We start from the raw sequence: 23,520 nt of genomic DNA, 5'->3' as shown, positions 1-23,520 counted from the left end.
CTCTGCCACGCTGCTGGATCAGTCCTTGCTGGAGTGGGCTGGTTTGTAGCCAGGAGAATTCTTTGCTGCCATGATCCCTTGAGAAGGCAATCCCCAGGTCAGTGCATGGCCAAAGAAAAGTAGGTTCTGTGCTAATTTGCAGCCGGTCTGGAGGCAGAGAGGGGGCCGACAGCGAGGTCTCGGTGTGTGGCCGGGCATTTCCCAGGCACCTGAAAATGAAACCTGTGTTGCACCTTCCTTGGGAGCAGGACCGCTGCTCTGCACCCGCCATCCCGGGAAGGGGGTCTGCACACACAACCGGGGCAGGGGAGGAGGAGAGCTACCTGTGCAGACAACCTGTTTCACTTTTTTCCCCTTTTTTCCCCTCAAAAAAGAATCACCAAGATTGGGAATTACTGGCCACTGCTCTGAGATGCACTATATCTTTACAGGGACTCTGCCTCTGTGCCTCACCCTCCTTTCTCATACATACACACATGAATGTGTTCACATCTTCACAAGGGGAGATTTTCAATTCATCTGTTATTTATATGTGTGACCTGGAGAAGAAATGTGATATTTTGGTGAAGAAAGAGGGTCATTAATATGGAAAAATGTTCTCAGGTTGTTCTTTGGCAAGGAAAGGGGTAAGAGGCAAAAGGAGATGCAGAAGTTTACTTCATAGTTTCCTTTTCTTATTAGCAAAGGGTCCTGGTTTAGAAAGGCTTTTCTGGGGAGAATTTGCCTTCTCTAATTTTAAAGGATAGGGAAAAATCATCGAGAGATAAGGGTAAAACTGCTCTTCTGGTTTTCACTGGTGGGGGGGAAATAGTCTCCCCTCCCCCTGATTTAATTTACTACATGGATGGAAAAAGAGAGACATCTCTCTAATTTCAGTGGGTTTGGGGAAGGAGTGAGATTTGGGCTGAGAAGGCTGCAATTTTAAGTCCATGTAGCTTATTTTAAGTCCATGTAGCTTAATTATTTTCCTTAACTCATTTAAAATAGATGCTTTCCTTTTATTTTGGTGAGCAGATAGTATGCTGGCAAGGGAAAATATTATTTTTGTTTTACAAAGTGAATTTTTTATTTTATTTTATTTTATTGGTTTCCTGGAGTGCATAATAACGAAATGTTATTTCATTCTGTCTACAACATGTACACTATTCCAATTAAGAGCCTACTGTGATTATTTTTAACCTGGTAGTTTGCCATTTCTCTGCTCAGGAGAATAAAACATTGAGTTCTTGCACTTTAAAATAGCTGAGATGCTTAAGCAGAACTACCTTTTCCCTGGGAAAGTCATTTCCAGTTCTGTTGAGTTCCCACTTCAATGGTTCATTTTCTGACAGAATCACATCTTTACAAGAAGAAGAACTATGATCTTATGTAACTTGATGTTTCCAGATCAAAAGTTACAAATATTGCAGTAATACCATGAAGAGAGAGATTTGACAGGAGGAATGTTGCGTGGCATATTTATTATTAGGATTTCAAATCAAGGCGGTTTTAAAAATTTATGGAGGGGAAAAGCAGAATTAAAAAAAGATGAATAAACAAAACCTTGCTAGTTTTCTATCTTTAACATCACTTTTCCCTTTTATCTTAACTGTGTAGATGGTTGAGATTTCATTTTTTCTTTTCTTAAAGCAAACTCTTGTGTTTAAAAAATGCGTAGTTGTAATTTCAAGAGATGAAGTATCTTGAAACTCGCTCTCTCTCAAATTTGATTCAAAGAAATGAAACCCTGTAAATCAATGTCAATTCAGATTTAAAGACTGGCTGTTACCTGCCCTGTTACAAGGTCCATCAGCATAGTTTATTGTAACTAAAAGCTAAAATACTCTGTTTCTGCTTTGAACTGACAAATTGGCATTGCTGGGTGCTTTGACAGAGTAACTTGCACCACTTGCCAGTGAATTGGGTATTCATGGATCCTTGACCAATATGTTTCAGAGAAAAATGTCCTATAATGTGACACTTTTTAAAAGCATAAGTATATATGTGCATTTCCTCTTTGCTCTAGATTAAAAGGAAAAAGAATCATGGAGAAATTTATATCTTAATTATGTCAGCCTTACAAGAGGAGTGGTGCTGTAGCATGGCTATAGGACTTACAGTAGTCAGGAATAAATGTACAATTTTCATTCTTCTGTGCTGTTTCACCCTTGATTCCCTTGATAGATAAATAATTTTGTTAGAAACATATAGCTTTTTTTTTTTTTGCCAGCTGTTCTACTCTCCCTGGAGCATCTGTAGAGACAGAGTTGAAATGTGAGTAGGAGGGCATGTTTCCTTGTCTGTGTGCAGTGACAAACACTTCTTACAGAAAGTTCAAATTTTGGAAAGTTTAAGCCTTACTCACAAAAATCCTTTTGCCTTTATACCAAATTGCTTGGAATTGAGCTGTTTGTGCTGTAGGGGGATTCAAACTTCGAATGTTGCCCTGCTGGATATCAGCAGAGGTGATCTTTTGAATGTGAAGATGTCCATGAAAGCAGGCACAGATTTCTCTGTTCTTCCAGTGTGTTGGCAGCAAGAAGAAGGAAAGCCTATTATGAAACAAATTAGGGCTGACAGATAAGTTTCCTTTTCCAAGTTAAAGTTGCTTTCTAGGATGTGACACAATCCTTGTTCTTTTTTTTTTTTTTTTTAAGTGGGGGGAAGAAGAAAAAAGGAGAGAGGAGTTGCTGATGTTCGATTTAGGTGGATGAGCTCACTGAAGTGCATCTATCAGTTCATTTAAATGGGGATGGCTCAGTGAGATTTCACCAATATCTTCACACATTTTAGTGAAGTAGCATTTGCTGTGCTCTAGGATAAGCACTGCAGCCAGAATGCTGCTCCACTGCCCTAATCACTGCTAGGCACTGGTGGCAGATGTGCTACCCCAGCAGCAACAGCAAACATGAAAGCAGGAGATGTCTCACTCCCCATTGCTTTAGGTCTTATGTGATTATTCAGTGCAGTTTTCTCCTTAAGCACAGAGTAGAAGCTGTATCACTTGCCTGCACAGGTGTTTGCACACACTGAGACTTCAAAGTATTCTGGAGATTGATTAGTTATACAGTAAAAAGTTAGAAACACAAGATTAAATCCTATTTTTCTGTTTTAGTCTAACCCTGCATCATGTGTGCAATAAGGGCTCGTAGGCTTTCTTGTCACCCCCTCCAAAACTCCAAAATGTCTACTGTAAATCTTAAAATTGCTTTAAAAAATCCAGTCTGGGCCTGTTTCTTCTGGGGAATATTGGGTCACTTCATAAAATCAATCTTGGTTTTCTATATCAGGAGTTGCACCCAATGAACCTTATGGATCCCTTCCAGCTCAGGATATTCTATGATCCTATGATATCATGCTGTGTGGAGTATAAGAGAAGCCAGGATTCATTTCCTAGGCAGCAGCATCTTCAAGCACTGTCTGTTTGCATAAGAGCAAAGTCCTGGAGGCCTGCAATTCATAAACAATTTCTTCCACTGGGTCATCTGGACTGAAATGGGTCAGTCTTACAAATGAACTGAACTCCCAAATTGTATAATGGAAGGTTTTCAATATTCTGCTAGTTCCTTTTGAACTGCCTCTGTGTCTTTGGATGCTGAAAAACATTTCATCCTTTTCTCTGTAACATAAAGAAGAATAGGAAGGGAGAGTTTGGTCAGCCAAAAAGCTTTTAGAAGTGACTGCCAGAAGTGGTTGGAAAAACTGACAGAGCATGAGAGATGCTGGAATTTGCTTTCTGCCTGTTGATACAAACAGCATTAGGTGGTTGGGCTGTGGGCAGCACAGATCCTGTCAGTTTGGAACAAGCAAATGCTTCTATTTCTAGAAAATTACCCTTTGGGCAGCTGGGTTTAAGGTGTGATCAGCCTTTTGGCACAGACTTTTGTTCTAGAAAGCAGAGAACCATCTCAAGAGCCAGCTGGCCAATGTGTTCCCACAGACAGAGCCGTGATCAGGGATTACTTACAGTGTTTCCTTACGGTGGTGCTAAAACAATGCAAAGTTCACACAGCCTTTAATTGCTGCTGTGGATGTTTGACACTCCAGCAGATCAGCCTCTGAGCTGTCAAGATGATCATCCATGCACTGCAACATACTCTGACGCAATTATGAAATGTTGGGTTGATGGACTTGCCCAGCATTGTCCACAGTCTTGGGGCATCATTTGGCTACCTCAATCTGAAACACATTTCTCCTCATTCTACAATCCTCTGTTTGGTGAGTACCAACCTCCCAGCTCTGCAGCGGGTGAGACAGGGATTGTGAACCTCCTCTTCTACTCCTCATTCTCACTGCTTCATCTCCAGGCCAGCTCAGGTAAAACACTGTCTTGTAAATAATTACTGTTTCATTATTCAGACACCTGAGTAAGGCAACTTTTATTGTGATTTTTACTTAAATTATGGGTCTCCAATATATACTTTTAAATCATATTATTGGTCTGTTAGTCTCGTTTTTGTTGATTTCTTTTGGTTTTATGGAGTCGTCCAAGAGATAGTAGCTTTGTGACATTGCCTCATTTTGGTCACTCTCTGTGTGTCAATGGCTTAGTTTAACAGAGTACTCTGCTCCTCTAAACAGATCTCTCAGCCCATCCCACTCAGTCTGGTCTTCTCCTCATGCCTTGCCTCATCCAGCTCCTTTCTACAATCCTGTTTTCACCTCTCTAACCCCTGCTCTCCAAGTCTCTCATCCCAACTTCATTCAGTTCCTACCAGCTTGAGGTCATACCAAGAACCAGAGAGCATCTCTGATTGCAGTTCTGACACTTGAATACAGACCTGGCACTTCCCATAGCATAAAACATCTTGTCTTGTCATACACAGGTAGAAATGTAAGTGATGGAAGCTGGCAAATATGTACAAATGCACCCAGGAGCATGTAGCAACGGTGTTTTTATCAGAGATGTCTAAACTTGGCTTAATTCACACAGATAGGCACAAAACTCATTAGAAGAAAAACAGTTCTCTCCCAGGCAAATTTCAAGTCCTTCCTCTAAAGTCCTAAAAATCCCAGAGGAGGTTTCAGAAAGAAAGCTAAAGCTTTTTTTTTTTTTTTTTTAAACGTTAGTAAAACAACATATTTTTCCTTAGCCTTGTTCTCAGAATCTGCTGAACTGTTTTGACTGAAAATTTCCAAAAAACTTCAGCCTGAGGCAGACAGCTGGCATGGAAATTTTCAGGCCAAACAATTTGCTTAGTATAGTTATAAGAAACTGTGAATGCTGTTTTATTATTAAAGCTGCTTCACTCTTCCCATAATTGACAGCACTACCAACAGTGCCTTTCCCTAATAAACAGAGAACTGGAGATTGTGTTACAAACTAATTTCGTACTTGTGTGTTTTATAGATTTTTTTTTTATATTGGAAATTTATTATAGATCTGACACATGCATTTCAGCATATGTTAGCAGATGATGAAATCTCAAGCTTCTTGGAAACCGAAGTGAATACAAGTAATGAGAATCCCACAAAGTCACATCAAAGTGATACAGCATTGCAGGATTTGTAGGATGGAATTAAATTCAAAGAAATCTCAGGAGATCTTGCACTGACGGAGCAAACCCACGAATTCCCATGTATCCCACCCTCAGGTTCAGCGTCCTGCTGACAGAGGAATTATTATTTAGTATAGCAACGTTATATTGTAACAGCAACTGTTATCACAAACCAGAGCCAAAAAAACCCCCCCAAAAAAAACAAGGGGGAAAAACCAAATGGAAACCCAGAAAACTGAAAGAACAGATAATTGCATTTTGATGTGGCCAGCTTTTTTCTCTCTTTATCATCATCACAAGTGACTCTCAGGCTGCAGTTTCACATCAGAGCCAAATTCAGGACCCACTGGCATGGAAGGAGAGGGGTCCTGCTCTCCCACTCTCCTCACCTCACAATGTCCTCCCTCCCCAGCTTCTGTCCTTTGACTCCTTCAGAACATGTCTGATGATTTATGCCTTTTTGACAAGGGCACTAGCAGTAGGACAAGGGGTAACAGTTTAAGATCAGAGAGGGCAGATTTAGATTAGATGTTAGGAAAAGCTCTTTCCTGTGACAATAGTGAGGCAGTAGCACAAGTTGCCCAGAGAAGCTGTGGATGCCCCCAGGCTGGACGGGGCTCTGAGCAACCTGCTCCGGTGGGAGGTGCCACTGCACATGGCACAGAGAGCTGGGACTAGGTGATCTTTAAAGTGCCTTCCAACCCATTCTGTGATTCTATGATTCTACCATTTAATTTATCAACCCAAGAAAAACAAGCTCCATCTTTTGCTTGGGGTTTTGGTTTATTTCTGATGACTTAGTGACTTACATTGAGTCAATGTGGTGGTAGCATTTGCCAAGGAGAAGAGAGAAAGAAGGGGGTACAAACAGCTTTGTGGTAGTGATGGGTGTTTTGGCTAGTCCCATGACCAAGGAGTTTTTCCTAGCTTGCCAACTATTTACAGCAGTTTGATTGTACTGATAGGGAGTCTAATTTTATTCATGTTAAAATACAGAGTGCGCTTTTTCATTACAGTCTTCTATCTTCAGGACAGTCTTTCAAGCCATCCTGCTTAGTAGGCCTTGAAGCCGCTGTCCTCTAACAATTTGTTGGATTCTTTTTGAACCCAGCATGTAGTTGTGATTGCCACAAGAAAAAGTTTCAAAATTTAAAGTCATGCAATGAGTGAATAAGCATTCCTGTTTTTCTGCTTTAACTTCTCAATTTGGCAATTTCATTAGATGACTCCTACTTTGTGGGTTATACAGCAGGATAAATTCCTTCTACTCTTTGGTTTTGTTTTTCTATTCCAAGATGAAAATCCCCACCCTACTTTATCTATTCTGCAAGTCTTTCCATATTCCTGATAATCTTTTCAGCCTTTTCCTTTTCCTCTGTCTTTATTAATTCTGCTCTGTATTTTAGACATGGGTAGAAACCAAAATGTATGCAGCATTAAGACAGAAATGCATGTTACCTTATAAAACATCATCCCATATTATATTTAACCTGGAGAAAAGGAAGCTTGAGGGGACCTTATAGCTTTCTGCAACTCCCTGAAAGGAGAGTGTAGCCTGGGGGGGGTCAGTCTCTTCTCCAAGTTACAAGTGACAGGACAGGAGGAAATGACCTCAAGTGGCACCAGGGGAAGTTTAGATTGGATATTAGAAAAAATTTCTTCAGTGAAAGAGGGACCAGGCATTGGAAAGGGAGAGAAACTCAGGCTGATGAGGGAATGAGGCTGTGATGGAATCACCATGGCTGAAAATGTTCAGTAAGTGTGTGGATATGATTCTTAGGGACATGGTATAGTGGTGGCAGTGCTGGGTTAATGGCTAGGCTCAGTCATCTTACAGGTCTTTTTTAATATAAATGATTCTATGATTTTTCTCTTTTCACTGTCTATTTTTTCCTTAATGTATCTCAGAATTTTTCCTGTGCATTTAACTGGCATGAGCAGAGAGCCAGTAGTTGTAGAGGGCATCCCATGGAAATCCCTCAACCAGCCTTCTGTGGGGCAGCAGTTAATTTACAGCCAATATTGTGTATGCATTGTTAGAACTGTTTTTCCCTTTATGCATTATTTTGCTTTTACTGATACTGAGTTTCATCTGATGTTTTTATCACCCAGCTTGTTACCCAGTACTGTGAAAGTAGGTTGAAGCGTAACGGTTGGAGGCTTCATGAGAGAATCAGAAAGCCCAGCAATGAAACAGGCTCTCATTTTGACTTTTATTCTTGTCCTGGGGATAATCTGAGCAAATATATAACCAACAAAATACCTTTTATATAAAGTAAGAACAACCAGCCTGACTGTCTTGTGACATCTGACTGTGAAGTTGTCTGTTGCTCAAATGTTTTTCTTCTCATTGTCAGCATCTAACAGTCTTTTTTTCTCATAGTTCTTTCTAGCCAGTGTTTGCTCTTCCCAAAAGCAGGAAATTATGCCCTTGCTTCCTCCACATTGCACCACCAGAATCCTGATACCAAGGGACAACTTAATGATCATCTTCTCACAGCCTGACATGTTTCCCCTGTACCTCCATCTTCTTTCTACCCTAAAATCCCTCTTGCGTTCATGATGCACTGCAAAGACACCTGGGATTTGGAAACTTTTCCTACTCTCTTGGTTTTGCTTTTATCTCACAAGAAAGTGTGAGCAGACAAAGCCACCTGCCTGTCACTTAGAGCCCTGTTTCATGGCAAGCACTTGGGTCTACCTGAACAGGGCTTTCTTTAGGGCTTAGCTTTTATGGCTTATTATTGTTGCTGCTGTTCACAATCTTATTTGGGATTGGAGGGATGCACAAATGACTCGTTTAGAAGCTACAAACCATTGCTTGCAGCCCTGCATGTCCCCCATATGCTTTAAAATGTCATCTGTTTGTGGCTTTCTGTGCTGAACGCTGCTGATCACAGGCTCTGGAGAGCAACTTTATTGTACACCTGCATCACTTTGCTTTGTATTCTTTTATACCTTCTGCATAATTAATTTTTTTTCAATTTTATGTATTTATTTATTTTGGCTGATGTCTTCTCCAGAGAGTATCAGACCCAGCAAGCATTTAGTTGAGAAGATGGTAACAGAGAAGAAGGGTATATCAGAAGCTGATACTAGGGAATAAAAGTGGATCTTTTAGGGGGTAAGAAAATGGGGGAACATCAGGAAGAGAGGGACCTCTAGCAACTCTTTCATCATTAGTGCTGGATTCCTGCAGCTGGTGCTCTGTTGTGCTCTGTGAACTGAGAACACTGATTCTGATTCTTTTTTTTCCCTTTGTTTTCTTTCTTCCCATCCTCCATTTCAGAGCATGGAAGACTGAAAATTCTGTAACATCTCTGCTGTGCATGAAATACATAAATCAATAAAATTGGGATACCCAGCCCCAGTAAAGGTGCCTAATCTAATGTGTGAGGGCATATATTCCTCATATGTCAATACTCCTGTTTGTTTCTCTCTCCATCCCTCTGCTCAAATGAAAACACCTGGAGTTAATGTTACACAGACTATGTGGGATCTCACCTTGCCATCATGTTTCCTTATTAAAAAATTTCATTAAGGCCTTTTATTTAAAATGTGCACTGCTTTGGCAGACTGAGTGTTTGAAAATGGACACTCCCAGCAACAGAGATTTTTTTGAAGAAAACAAAAGCCAATCACATTGCATCTTGTTTCAATCCCCAAAGCACCACAACATTTTAACTTATACCAGGGCCAGATCCAAGAATCATTACTGTTAATTCAAAGGCTCCTGTTGGTTTTAATGGTCTCTGGATCAGGCTTTTTCACTCCTGCTGTGGAACAGAGCTGGCTCCCCCAGTGCAGAAGCAAAAAATGGCCATGAAATTGAAGGCTGGTTTGGAAATGGATGTCATTTCCACTGCTGGACTAATTGAGCATGTGAGGCTGGGAGTGGCATAGGTTTGAGGTTTTCTTGATGTTTCCAAGTAAGTCAAAGTTCCTATAATGAAAACATGTAGAGTGGTATTTTGTAACTATTTTTATACCTACATCAGACTTGATGTTAGTGGCTTTGAATTATTTAATGTTTTTCTTCCTCAGCTGTCATCTCCAGTGAGCTCCCATTGCAGGGTTGCGGGAGTTGTTGTGTAAGGAACAATGCAGGAGCCTGGAATTGGCTGCTTAGGGGGGGTGATGTTGCCTGGTTTTGTTTTGTTTCATATCTTTAATCCAATTTTATCCTTTCTCTTGCTGGTGAGAGGGACATCAGGCCAAGGTATTAAATCATACTGACCGGCGTGGGCTGAAAATGAAGTACATGCCAGCTAAATACACAAATGGGGAGTTTTCTGCTTAAACCACTGAGTGCTAATGTCTGTCACATAGGAGGAACCAACTATTTAACATTCAGTCTATTCAAAAAACATTATTATGTCCCAATGGTAATTTAAAACCACATCTGTTAGAACCATATGTGGGGAAAGTTTACCTTTTTTTTTAAGCCTTTTTTTTTTTAAATCCCAAGTTACCCTGTTTATAGGGTTATCTTCAATGTGGGCCTCTTTCAACATTTCAGACTGATGGCCATGAAATGCCATCAGTCGAACAAAAGAACTAAATGAATTCAACTATTATCTTTTTTCCTTTGCAGTTAATGTGTGGGCTTTTAGTGGATATTTGCAAGTAGACATCCAGTTTTGAAAGGAAATCTATATATTGGGATCATGCCTCATGCTTCTGTTGTCTACAACCTGATATTTGTTTGTTCATCTGAGTTATTGGATATTTCACAGGTTTTATTCATCACCGTTATTCAAGCTTCTATTAACAATGCCTATGACCTTTGAAAATAGCTCTTTTGGGCAGAGTCCCTAATTTTTACTTTGTGGAATTGCCACTGGATTATTCTATCCTTAAAAACAGAAGATAGAGATTTGTTTTCAAAGCCTCCCATCATTATTATCTAACCAGCACTAACTGGCATAAACTTGAGATCCTTAAACCTAAGCAGTGCTAAAAGCATATCGGACATGGCGAGTGGAAGCTGGCTCCACACAACACCCAGGTCAAAATATCTGCTATAGGTCCTCATTACATGGTAGATAAAGTGCTCTGTGTTACCTCTACATTGAGTGCAACATGTTCTGCCATGTCTTTGTGTACCTGTTCATCCCAACTAAATGCAAGCACCTGAGTGAATTGCCTTGACAGATGGTAATTGGGGGCAAACAGATTTCAAGCACAGAAGTTAAAGGAGCTCTTTATTCCTTCGCCCTGTTACCTGCTCCCTCTGCTTGCTAAGGGTCTTCAATAAAAGCTTGACAAAACTAAATTCCGAAGTGGTTGGCAAGCTCTGACTCTCTCTGTGCTTGATGTGTATGCACACATTGTGCATTGTGGTGTGGTAGGGAACATTTCCATTGTGCTGCCCCACTTCTCTGAATTCCAGCTTTGGATGGTGAAAACAAGAAGAGCTCTGCTTTGGTTACGGTGGTCAGGCTGGAACACCAAATACTGGTGTTCAAGCTGTGATCCCCTGTGGGTAACTAAAATTGTGTGTGTTACGTGATGAATTTAGAACACTCTAGGCCTCAAGCCACCATTCCAAACAACCCCTTATAATAAACAACAAATAACTGCTCTTCTGGGACTTTTATATGTGTCAAAAGCTTAGCCTTTTGTAGAATCCCACAGAAATCTCAGCCCTTCCCTGAAGTAATGGATTTTCCCAGTAAGTGCATCCACATCTGTTAGCAGCGCCAAGCTTTCTACTGTTCATCCTTCACAAATAGGCCGAGCACCTCAATGAGAAATAATCACAAAGTAAATAGATAAGCGTGTGAGTACTAATAAAGCCACTGTTCATGAGTTACATCTTTCCAGTGGCATTCACAGCATGGAATATTGTGCATCCCCCTCCAGCTGTGTTTTAAGCTCTGAATTTCTTAGCTAAACAGGATGTTCGTGATCCCAATGTACAGAGCACCTGACAACCCAAGAGTTAAATATACAGCTATAAATACCACGCCTACTTTGATGGGATGCATTGTATTGTAATTTTAGCACTAATTAAAGTGGTTGTAGGCATGAAATATCTCAGTCTTTCAGAAACATGTGTAAATATCCAAAATTAATCTGTTTTTGTTGTCTGAATGTTTTGGCAGTGTTGTGCCATTGCATATGAAGTTTTACGAGTAGCAATATAATAAAGATGGGTTTGCATGTCAATGAACAGCATTTTTTTATTCATTTTGGGTTAATCAAGTGCTGAAGTTAAATTGGAATGCATTAATTTGTTCTTGGTTTAAAATGAGACTCCACTGTGTCCTGTAGCGAGTTTGATGCTCAAAAGGTTTTGTGGGGTTGATTGCTTCCAGATAAGTCAGAAAGTAGCTATGCTGAAAAAACTCACTTTAATTTGAATGATGTGCATGGAAAGTGTGGGGGAAAAAATGAAGAAAGCTACAAGAGCAACAACACATTTTTATGTTTTTGGCACAGCTTACTTCATATTCCTACTCCCTGTCCTTGTGTGATCCCTGAACACTTGATGGATGAGAAAGATAATTGTTGATCATTTCATGAAGCTCTGCCAGTAACACATACCAAATATAATTAAACCTTCAATTTTATGCTTTTAAATACATTTTCTCACCAAATATAGCAATTAACCACTTTCTGTAAGAGCAGGAGGAGGCAAGGTGTTTTGGGTCCTATTTCCTAGCTCCACTTAATGTGAAATGTGGGGGTTTCATTTTCAAAACAATTCCACTTTTCTGTTAGATCATTTCACCTTTGAGGTTCCATGAGAGTCATTCTGGAACATCAGGAAAATTGCCACAAATGATGCTTTTGCTTGTTAAGCTGTTTTGCATGGTCGAATTGGACCAGTTCCAGTAATTCCTTGTCTCACTGGGTAAAACACTGCAAGACTCTTGCAGCTGGGACAACGAACAAGGGAAGTTTAATGTCAATCATCTCTGATTTTAACCCTATGTCTACGGTGTAGATTTCAGGTTAATTCCTTGGAGACAGTCTTTTTAAAATTTCTGTTGCCAATCTGATTAATTTTGTCCAAGGTTATTGTTTTTTTGTCTGTAATATAGACAAAATATTTGATTGTGATCAACTTTGATGCAGCCACGATCCTACTCAAAAGGCTGATAGACATTGTCCTTTTCTCTAAGTAAGAATACCCAAGAAAGTATCATTCTGGAATGACAGCTGTCAAACATATGAATCAGCTTTAAGGGAAAACAAGGGAAATGACAGACTGATATTGAATTTTAACACCTGGTGGACACTTTGAGCACAGCCATCCATGTCTATGGGTCTCTGACTGTCCAGAGCCCAATTCCACTGGGACATGCAGCACAATGCATTTTCCTCTCTCCTTGAGCATGAGGGCATACTCCATTAGCTGACACTTGTTTTTACAGCATATGTGCCAGACAGCTTGGGCAGGAGCTGAACAACTCCCAGTCTTGCAGATCATATCCCACAGGGCAAGATGGATGATTCCCTTTTCTTGTTTGTTACAGAGACATTAATTAAAGGACATACTCCCCAGGACACCTTTTCCAGTTCAACTTTAAACTTGAAACATAAATATAAAACAAATCCAGACGTCCTGATCTAGTTACACTGACTAGTTATTGAGAAGACACCTTGACCATAGAAAGTAGTTGAAAGGAGGGGACATGAGGACTTCTGATCTGTTTGCAGCTCTCTTTTGTGAGCCAGGAGAACTCACTTGTGGTTTTTTTTCTCAATTAATCTGTCCATAGAAAAAGTCTTCTTATAACTTCCCAGTTATTTCATCTTTGCCACATCATTTTGGAGTCCTGGAAGCTCTGTCCCATTCTCCCTTCCCTTAATATATCACTGCAGTGTCCTGGCACATTCCTTTTAGGCTACAGAAATTCAGTCCATCATTCTTTGCACAAAATTATTGAATGGGAATCAGATTTATAGTCACACTGTGAAGTAGAAAGTTAGTTGACCTGTCATTTGGGACATTTGGTTTTATTAGGTTCCTACACGTGTTTACTTTGATCCCTTCAATGTTATCCTAGAAGATGATTCCAGGCCCGATTGTAAAAATGTCAGTTACTTCAAACATGCAAACAAAATCCTTTCTAAATTTATCAGATCTTTTGAATTACAACTCCAGTGTTCTGTGTGAGACAGAACTGTTACTTCCACTTTGAAAAGATTATCCTTTCAGCTGCCAGGAGCTCACAGGGTCCAGCAATGTCTGTAACAGGCTTTTTTCAGAACAGGTGCTCTCCCAGACCAACATTGTCCCAAAATACCTAGAAATTAGCTGAATTCTGAATTATACCAAAAGGGCTGAATCCTGTGTCACTCTTGCAAAAAGTATATCTATCATTTCTGCAGATGCCATATTCATCAGAGATTGATAATTTCAGAGCACACACTTTGGCTGGACGGTGTCTTGTCCTTACCCCATCTGGAGCTCTGCATTCATCAACGCAGGAAAGACATGGACTTGCTGGAGCAGGTCCAGAGGAGATCTGCAGAAATACTCAGGGCTGAAGCACCTCTTCTTTGAAGACAGACTGAGAGAAATGGTGTTGTTCAGCCTGTAGAAGAGAAGGCTTAGGGGAGACTTTACAGCAACCTTTCAATATGTAAAAGAAGCTTGTAAGAAAAATGAGGACAGACTTTTTAATTGGGCCTCTAGCAAGAGAACAAGGGGTAATGTTTTTAAACTAAAGGAGAGTAATTTAGATAAGATGTAAGGAAGAAATATTTTTATAATGAAGGTGGTGAAATGCTGGCACAGGTTGTCCAGAGAAGTCATAGATGCCCCATCCCTGAAAATGTTCAAGGTCAGGCTGGCTGAAGCTCTGAACACCCTGCTGTAGTTGAAGATGTCCCTTCTCATTGCAGGTGAGTTGGTCTAAATGAGAATTAAAGGTCCCTGTAAATCCAAACCATTCTATGATTCTATGACTCTGTCTTCTAGGAAAGGGGGGAAAAACAATAAGCTAGGAAGGGGGAAGCAAAGCAAATCAAAGCAGACCTGGGTACAAAATCACTCCAAGTTACTGCCCTTGGTGATCAAATTTTCTATCTTCTCATCCCAAGCATAGTCTTAAAAGAGGAATAAGGTGTCAAAACTATCTCAGATGCAACATTAGTGGAGTGTTGGGTGAGAGCCCTGTTGAATCAGTTTAGATACAGTCCCCTTATACAGGAAGCTGATAGGTGGTAACAATATAGTTAACTTTTCTGCTTGTTTTATCAGCAATGACTCAGTGTTTTCTACCCTGAAAACTGAGGTGGAGACAGAAAATGCCAAGGGAAGCAGACTAGTTGGCATGCAAACAGAGAAAAGATCTGCATTCCTGGATGAAAGCAAGTTCCTTTGTTGGCTTAATTTTTCCTCATTACTTTTACAAAAGAACCATGTAAAGAACAAAATCAAAACATACAGCTATCTCAACTGTTCGGTCAAGTACCACTTATGTCCAGGCTGCTTTCTGCCTCACTGAATGAGGTGTTGGGAGAAGTTTGTGACTGGGAGGTGGAGAAAGCCTCCTTAAGTCTTAAAGATTTCTTTAACTGACTTGTGATTGGTAGGAACAACAGATGTACTAAAGCCACACAAATCAGAAAACTTATGAAAGGCCCATACAGGATAAGTCAGATTAATATGTAAGAAAAGATCATATCTTCCAACTAATACTGAAACACCAGGAAAGGAGGATCCAAAGCAAGATGATGAAGCCTAAATCTTTTCAAACCTTCATAACAATTATGTTAGTTTAGCCATCATTTTGGGGGGCCATCCAGAGGAGAGAAAAAAGTAGGAAATTATATTTTAGGAAGATTAACCCAAGAAACCTTCATCTTCTCTTAAAAGCTACAGTGAGAGATATGATGAAGACAGATAACAAAACTCTGAGGCAAAGATGCCAACATTTTTCCCAGTATCTGTCCAGCTAAAGCAACTATTTAGTGAGCCTGTCCAAAGCGGACGCTGCTTTTCTCTTTGATAAAGGAATAGTGCAGGAGCTCTGGACAGTGACTAACCCTGTGGTCTCCAAAGAGCAGCTTACTAATAGAAATTAAAGTAGCCACCATGGCCCAACTGGTATCAAATCCATTTTCTCCTCTCCTATTAACTTACAGTAAACATGGTGAGGAAAGGTTCCTTGCCAAAATCCATTGTGCTAAGAGTCAGAAAATCCTGTGGGTTAGATCCCTTTCTTCTTCAGATCTCCTTGGCAGGAATCTGCATTGGGCAAGGCCCAGGGAATTCTAGCTAATAAATTATTATTTTGGAGGGACTGCTCACCCTGTAGCCATGCTAATTAGGTTCTTACCAGCAAATCAGGTCAGTTTATATTCTTGACTTTAATATAGGACAGGCATATGAGACCATGTGTTGTAGGGGTTTTTTACTGCAAAAATTAGGCAGGGTCATAGATTGTAAGAAAACTCATCTGAAATTCTAGGTTTTTCTAAGTCTTTCTGAAGTAAAACTAGCATGCCAGTAACTCCCTGTTATTTCTTGTTATTGGCTCTGTATCTTGACAGTCCTAATTAGAAATTCTTTATGACTGATAGGACAGCTAACACTGAGGTAAGAAGGTATGAGGATGACACAGATGTCCTTGGTATGTATTCTTCGCACCCCAACTACTCTTTGAAAAAGTTCCATATGATTATTAGGCATATTACTTCTAATTTGAGAAACAGTGACTGAAAGAGATAAAGACAGAGGCATTGCAAAATTCTATATTGCAGGACGATACTGAGTATAGTTCAAAAAAGAAAACAATTCCAGAAAAGTGTTTTATGGTAAAGGGTTTAGCTTTTGGAATCATGAGGGGGTCTAGTATTGCCAAGGACTTATGATGATAGAAGAGCTGCTTTAGTAATCAAACTATGTAAGAATAAAGCCAGGAGGTTAAAGACCCCTCTGTGAGATGAGTAAGTGTATAATGGTTTAAGTATTCCTGTTACTTGCCTGTAGTTATCTGCAGGTGTCAGCTGACTCTTAATAACCCCAACACATTAATTCAAAATGGTTTTTATCCTTCATAAAGTATATTGGATACAGAAACACAGATTAACTAATCCCTGTCTGTGTAAGAAGAGCTATTTCTGTCTGAAGTTTTACTCATAAAGGGAATTGTTCACTTACCGTGTGTAAGTCTCTCTCCGTAAGTTATTATTGATATTTTTACTTTCTTATGTGTCTTTCCAATTCAATTCTAAAAATATTATAGACTCCATTTCCTAGATTTATGTTGCTGCCCATGTTTATCAGTGACTTGGGATAAAAAACAAGGACATTGCCAATAGTTTGCAGGCAATCTAAAAAGTTGGGTTGATGCTTTGAGGCATCAGGGGGAGTTAGTAATGGAAGAATAGGAGATACTGACAGACACCTACATGTTTTGGTGAGCTGTGTACAGGCAAGTGGTCTCATCTCTAATGTAATGAAATATAAACTCTTCAAAGAGAAGTAAAAGCAAGGCAATCTTTTCATTGGGGATCCTCTATTCAGGCACTCCAAAACTGCAAAACACTTCTCTGGCATTATGAATAAATAGGTAAAAGAGGAGCTTTCAGTTTAATGTGAAACCTTACTCAAGCACAGAAGCCTCATGTAGGCACAGTGAAACCATCTCACTCTGTGGCGTGGGTTAACTTCTGTTGAAATACTTCTTTGGTTGGGTACCCGTGGAAAAGACAAGGATATTGATAAACTACAGAAGAGATATGAGAATAATTAAAGGCTTGGTAAGAGATCACACTGTGAACAACAAGGAAAACACTAGTTGTTTATCTCCTCAAAGTGCAAGTTAAGGAGTGATGGGATTATTTTGGCTACTTGCAGAGGCAACAGAAGGCAGGGGCCTCTGCTGGACAGATGTAGCAAGGAGGCATCAGTAAAAAATGTCAGGAAACTAACTCTAGACAAAGAGACCTGAAGCAAAATGCATATTATTTATTATGAAGAGAACAACCTGGGGAGGAATGTAATGATTATATCGGTGAAAAATATGTTTTGGGGCTTTGTACCTTTTAGTAAATACTTTTGCTCAAGCTTGAATTACCTACAGTCTACACTGTGTTGCATGAAGAATCTTCCTAGTGGTCTCTCTTACCTGTATAACATTTGAATACGCAATATATATCTATTTTGATATTCAGGACCTCATTCTTGCTATCTCCCATGTGGATAGTAGTGATCTTTGCCCTGTACATGTTTAGAAATAGTGACAACTACACTTCCTGAGCAGAGCTTTGATTTTCAGAACTATTCAGGGATTTTTTTGTTGGTTTTTTTTTTTTTTCCTTGTCAAGAGCTTGCTCAGAGGTACTCACTTGTCCTAAATCTGAATAAAAGAAAACTGAACATGTAAGAAGGTTTTCTTTTAATCATCTGGATTGATTGCCATATTTCATATTTTGCACTAATCTGCATATATACAAAATGAATGCAAATCACTTACAATTTGATAGCAGTTTACATCCCTGTATACCCCATATGTGACAAGAGATAAAGAATATGAAGCAGCAGAAATTCAAGTGTCTTCTTCTGGGTCAAGATTGAACTGGAATTTACGAATAGATACAGAAGTGAAATAAATCTTCTAAAAATGGTCGACTCTGGAAAGAGAAAATGGTTCTTTTCTGATTTTGAGCAGTTTGTAGTGGAGAAAGCATGAATACGAATATATAGTATTTATTTAATCTGAAATTTGTTATCTCTTGCTCATCCAGAGAGATCTCAGTACAAGCAGATGGGTCCCATTATGCATCACATTGGTTTTTTGCAGTCTCAACTTCCCTCTTAGTTTTCTGGTTTGGCCCAGCCTGCAATATTGCTTTCCCATCACACAGAGTTCTGTTTTCTTTTGAGAAGAACACAACAAGAAATCCATTAATCTTATTAGCAAGCAAAGAAAAAAGTAAGGAAAAAGGAAAACTCTGTTCTCTCCTTTCTTTGGTGTTACTGCAACGGAAGCTGGAACTCTGATCTGCTCTTACCATTGTTCTATATTGCCTATGTATGCACCTCTTAGAGTAACTCTGTGCCTGCATGGAAGCTGAGACATAAGCACTGGGAATGGCTGTGAACAAGCATGTGAACAAGTCTGGAGGCAGAGGAGGCTGCTGGCTCAAAACTGCTGTGTCTTGCAGCAACTGCTGAGTTGCTCATTTATACATTCCCTCAAACTGCAACCAAAATAAGACAACTTAAAACCAAAGTAATTTGATCCAAGTTTCACTTGGATATTTTCAAACACTTGTAAACCTGATTAATGTGGCCACTGGATGGAGAAAATCATGGAATGGTTAGGTTTGGGAGTTCCAAACCAAAACTAGACCAAACTAGACCATCTAGTTCCATTCTGCCTGCCATGGGCAGGGATACCTTCCACTCTCCCAGGATGCTCAGAGCCCCATCCAACCTAGCCTTGAACACTTCCAGAGATGGGGCATGTCCAACCTCTCTGGATAAACTGTGCCAGTGCCTCATCACCCTCACACTGAAGAATTCCTTCCTAAAAGCTAAACTAAACCTACTCACTTTTTAGCCTGAAGCCATTCCCACTTGTCCTATCATTCCCCATCCTTGTCAAAAATCCCTCTCCAGCTCTCTTGTAGCCCCTCTGTGTACTGGAAAGTGCTCTAAGGTCTCCCTGGAGCCTTTTCTTTTCCAGGCTGAGCAATCCCAACTCTCTCAGCCTGTCTTCATAGCAGAGGTGTTTCAGACCTATGAGCATCTTTTTTGCCCTCCTTCTTCTTAATTGGCATTGGATTTTGCAGCCATTTACACCAGTGCAAGATAAATCCTACAAGAGAATACTTGGACGAAGTCACTTCAGAAAGTTCTGGACTACACAGAGAAATACCCCTTTTTGTACATAAAATTTAATAAAGAGCAAGCTAAATGAGAAGACAGTTTGTGGATTGTGGCATCCATTTGTCCCTTGGTGATTTTGGCCCATGGCTTTTCATAGTTCAAGGTCAAACAAGAAGAAGAGCAGATTCCAAAGGACTGGACTATAAAGAAAGAAATGTTCCTGTCCACTTTGTATTTCCAGGTGTTCTCATTTCAGTCATCCCAATTAGAGCAGAGAGCAGCGATATCTTGTCTGCTGTCAGCAGAGGGGAGGGAGTGGGACTGGGATTTCTGCTTTGTGGGAAGGGATGGGCTTTTGGAGAATGGGGATGGCAGAAGCAAACTCAGCCAAACCACATTATTTGGCTTTGGCAAGAAAACTTGCTGGACTCTACAAAATTTATCAGACCATAGGTTCATGAGCATTACTATAGGTAACGGTAACTTGTAAATGCAACAGCGTTCATGGCTTTATTCCTTTTTTCTAAATTAGTATTTTGGCAATCAATAGCTTTTATTGCAGCTTAAAACCCCTGACAACTGATTATTGAACCAAAAATTGTGACATCATAAAATACCTACTCCTTGCATGAAGTCTTGCTTATCACAATTCAGGCTTTGCTGACATGGGACCAACTTTATGTACTTCCTCACATTCTTTTAGTTTTTCTTCACTGCATTCCTGTTTTAACAGATAATTCCCAAAGCACTTAAGGAAGTGGAGAATTAATGAAGAATGATACAAAAATTTCCTCCTTTTCTAAAGCAATTTCCCAAATTGGGACCTGAAATGCCTAATATACTGATTTTAGAAACACCCTATTTTTTACAATGGACGCCCACTGGCAGTTTAGAAAGGGGTGGTTAATCTGAAAAGCAATTGTTTCTCTGTGATACCTTTAGCCATATTTGTCATTGCTTTTATCTTTGTCATTTTCTGTTGTCCCAAGAATTGATTCTTCCACATGAAATTTAGCCTATCCTCCATGTGTAAAATTCCCCATGAGTAAAAGTAATAGTAAAGCTTGCTACACAACATATTACTCAAGGCTGAGGTAGTTATTCTGACTGTCTATTTTTATTTAATGCTACATATCTATTTATTTTTACCCCTGGGATGGGTTTTCATTGCCATTACTGTAATTATAGGCTGGTATGACTCCACTGGCATCACTGGAATGATATGTTCACCATCAGTGGTTTTATCGAGTGGTGAATCCCTATATCCTGGAAATTTGGTTTTGATCCATAGACTCATCCATGTTAAACAGTGCAATATAGTGTCTCCCACAGTTATTTATGAGTCTGCTACAGTAAATGAGAAACAGGCTTCAGATTATAGTTGCTCTTTTCATTTCTCCAAGATGATTGAAAAGAGAGTTTCATCAAGCTCATGTTATCACATCACTGACCATCAAGTCACTGTTCACTGAAGTCTCTGTCCCTTGTTTACAGACAGATTTGTGAGAAACAGAATTTCTTTGCAAAGTGGTCCTGCCTCATAGAGATAGAAGACTCCTTAGTGCACCTGGTATTTATGTTTGGTTAAAGGGAGTCTTTTGATTAGCTCCAGATTTGTACTATAATGGATGTAAGGGTTAAGGTAAGAAATGTTCTGCTATATGTGGTAGGTCTGTAGGACCCACTTAAATAGGAGAAGCAACTTTATCTATCAAGCTGTTGTACGTTGACTCCAGACAGCATCTAACACCCCTCCTAGCTATTCACTCACTCCCTCACAGTGGGATGGGGAAAAGAATCTGAGGGGTTAGATTGCGAAAACTCATGGGGTTGAGATAAAGACAGTTTAATATGTAAAGAAAACGTTTTGTACACAAGCAAAGCAAGTCAAGGAGTTAATTCACCACTTCCCATGGCTGACACATGTCCAGCCACGTGCAGGAGAGCAGGGGTCCATAGTGTTTAGTGGCGACTTGGAAAGACAAGTGCCATCATTCTAAACATCCCTCCTTTTTTCTGCTCCCCGTTTTCTTTCTAAGCACAGCACCATAAGGTCTGGGACGCCCCTTGGGACAGCTGGGGTCAGCTGTCCTGACTAAGTCCCCTCCCAATCCTTGTGCATCCCCAGGCTCCTTATTGATGGGTTGGGATGAGGAGCAGAAAAATCCTTGACTCTGTGTAAGCTCACTCAGCAATAACTAAGCACAGTGTAGCTACACAATTTTAATCATAACTTTCAAACAAACTGCTATGAAGAAAATTGACTCTGTCCCAGCCAAAATTAGTATGCAAAGTCCAAGATGAAATAAGTAGAGAAGGAAATGAAGGCTGGTGGTATAAAAAGCTGGATATTAAGTGGTTTGAACCATGATCTCTTCCATGCTTCTGAAAATGTCATTGACTTCAGAAGAATAATCTGGTTTAAAAAATGCTGTTGCCGTCTCCCAGCAGTGTGTTTTTATTGGGAAATCTGGTACTTATATGGTAGTTCAAGGCATAGAGCAGCACAGTCCTAGAGTCCATAATATTGTAAAGTTACAAGACATTTTTTTACCTTGGAAATAGGAACCAAATTCTGCTATTATTGTATGTTTAGTTCAGGGGCAACACTGAAATTAACAGCATTTCACCTAGCTTGTGCCAATGAGAGTATGTCCAAAAATGCTTGTCATATTCAGCTCACTTCCAAAATCTCTCAAATATGATGTTGGATCCTCAAAGAAAAGTGCTGGGCCTTGTACCCTTCTTAAGGATCACTGCACATTAGAGAACTGCAAGCAGGAGCCATTGATGCAGAAGCTTCTGCAATATATGTGTGTTTGTGTCCCATCAACAGTGGAAGGTCACATTTAATTTTCTCCCAGAAGACCACCCTCTGAGCTGACACGTGGAAATAAAGATACTACTCATTAGAGCAGTTGTGATTTTTCTACCCAAATAGCTTGTGTGGGAAGGAGATCAGCCTCCAGTCCCTTGAGTACAAACCAATCTATACTTCAGCCCCTCAGCCTGCTGAGCCAGCAGAGCAGTTCCTGTTTGCTGCCTAATTTCAGATAAGAGTTAAACATAAATAATAACAACAACAAAAAGTCTGATTATCTCTCTCAAAAAAAAAAAAAAAAAAAGAAAGGAGTTCTGCATATAAGTTTAGGGGAAAAAAAAATAACTGTAAACAGGCAAAGAGGAAAAAAACCAAAAACCAAAACCAGATAAAACTCCAAACTGGGTATTTAGTTCCCTGGTACTAAAGTACCCAGAACCCAGTTCTCTTTACATCTAAATTAAAGATGCAAAATGAAAACCAAGGCATTTTGAAAATATATGGGATGATGTTGTTATATTCTGTATTTCTATCTGAAGGACAGATCCTGAAGCGGCAGATCCTTGATTATCTTCTGAAAGAAATGATACATTTTTATAGCAATTGAGGATCTCATCTCATTAGAAATCTCCTGATTTTCCTAAATGAGTTGTGCAGCAGTCTCATGGTTTGTCATTGGGACTTCCCCAATGTCCGCTCATTAAAGGCACTTTCCCTTTGTCTGCAGGCTTGGCAATAAATAATTACCTATCAGATTACCAGCATGAATTCTGAAGGGTTTTGAAAAAGGAATATAGGTAGGAAGAAAAGAAGAGGGAGTAATTAAATAGGATTGTTGTGGAAAAGATAGCGGACAGAGAAAAATAGGCAAAAGAACCAAAGAAAAGAAGCTAGGATAGATGTTTCCATAATCAGGGAACAAATTAGGAGAACTCCAGGATGGGAATAATATTTCCTCTATAAGTGGCAGAATCTGGGGGAGAAGCGGTAAGAAGATGGAGAGTTAAAGAGGAGGAGAACAAAGAGATTCCTGAAGGCAGTGAGGAAAACACCACACAGGGAAAGTGACTGAAAAACAGCTGAGGAGAAAGACAGGGATCCAAAACCAGTGGGGATGGACTGAAGATTGCTCTTCTAAGAATGTTGGTGTATTCTCGCCTCTGTTCCCTTTCAAACTGAACTGCTTTCATATGTTTGCTTGTTTTATTTTTAAATGTTTTTTTCAAGGTACAGTTTTATTTGAGTTATATGTATGCTGTGCCTGTGATAGCAATCTCCTGCTTTGAATTTGCACATTTAGTATGAATAGTTCTGTGTCGACTTTCTTTTTCTATATGCACAAATGAAAAATAGTGTTTAAAATGATAAATTCAATAGATTTGCACTTAGGAAACTTCAGGAAATGAAAACATAATAATGCAGAA

The sequence above is a fragment of the Ammospiza caudacuta genome, chromosome 2 (assembly GCF_027887145.1).
Source record: "Ammospiza caudacuta isolate bAmmCau1 chromosome 2, bAmmCau1.pri, whole genome shotgun sequence".
NCBI lineage: Eukaryota > Metazoa > Chordata > Aves > Passeriformes > Passerellidae > Ammospiza > Ammospiza caudacuta.
The sequence above is the reverse complement of the archived record's forward strand: the minus strand, read 5'-3'. Positions refer to the sequence as shown.